The sequence below is a fragment of the Panthera onca genome, chromosome X, assembly GCF_046562875.1.
Source record: "Panthera onca isolate mPanOnc1 chromosome X, mPanOnc1 haplotype 2, whole genome shotgun sequence".
NCBI classification, from domain to species: domain Eukaryota; kingdom Metazoa; phylum Chordata; class Mammalia; order Carnivora; family Felidae; genus Panthera; species Panthera onca.
The window spans coordinates 58,594,644-58,596,049 of NC_138357.1; positions in this window are offsets into that span (position 1 = coordinate 58,594,644).

Below are 1,406 nucleotides of genomic sequence, written 5' to 3' on the forward strand. Positions count from 1 at the left end.
AAGGGAGAGCGCGCGCGCGCGCGCGCGCGCGATCTGGAGATCAAGAATCCCGCGCTGAGTTTGTGCTTGGAGACGCCAGGGACTTGCAAGGGGTGGGGGTGAGGGTGCAGCACGGGCGAGTCCAAGTAAAGAAGCTTGGATCTTGGGGCGCCCCTGAGGAGTTTCCGTGGGAAGATTTTCAGTTTTCCAGGTTTCCCAAGGGAAAGGAAGAGGGGGAGGGGGAAAAATCAATGACTGAATGGCCATTCACTGAACCTCTAATACAAGCTGAAGACATTTAAAAAAATCGGCCCTGCTCTCGAGGATTTGACCAATTAGGCGGTCCAGAGTAGTAAGAGGTATGCCACCCCCCCAAATTACCTCTGTGTGTTTTGCAGTTTCCCTCCCTCCATTCTTTTTATATTTCATAATGGTAGACAATTAGATCAAGAAAGTAAAGAAGGAAGAAAGGCATAGAAAGGAAAGGTGGATAAAGAACCTAAATGAAATGAACGCTAAATACCTCTTCAGCGTGTCACTTTAAGCTTGTGTCTGCACAAAATGGGAGAATAGTGAGAAATTCAGTGGTGATGGGTGGGGAAAAGAGAGATGAGATGTGACGAAAAGGTTGTATTTGCAAAGGGCTTTACATTCTGAAAATTTAGCTTTAGTACTGTAAGCATTTGGATTGAATAGCAGTGTTTAAACAGGGAAAGGATAGGATCCTAAAACAATAAGCGAAGGTGACTAAGTACCTTTGCATGAATAATTGGAATATTTTACAAATAAAACATGTTATTGTTCTCAATTAGCTAATTTCATCAGTTCCCTATAACCTAATATACCACTAAAGGATTTGACAAAATTAGAGGAGGCACTATGTGAAAGCCCTACCTAGCACAGTACCTGGTTCATAGTAGACTAGGAGTCAGCGACCAGGACCAGATAGTAAACATTTTAGGCTTTGATAGCTGTAGGGTCTCTGTCACAAATATTCAAGTCTGCAGTTGTAGTCCCAAAGCAGCCATAGACTGCTTGTATACATAGTATGTACACAAATGAGCATGGCTCTATGCCAATAGAACTTTTATTTGTGGACACGGACTTTTGAATTTGTATCGTTTTAAGGTGTCATGAAAAATTATTTTTCTTTGAATTATTTGAAATGTGAACACCGTTCTTAGTTACAATCCATTAAAAATATAGGCAATGCTCCAGATTTGGCCTGTGTCCGGTAGTTTTCCAACCCCTGTAGGTGTTATACTTTTAGGTTCCCTCCTAAATGAGGAAGGTATTTTTATGAGTGTAGTCCCATATGTGACGTGTTCTACATTGGCTACTCTGGCAAATACTACTTGAAATGTCTTCTCCCAGCGACAATTCCAATAGGACACTGGTGGAAGAAAACTAAGAAAGATGTGAAGTTT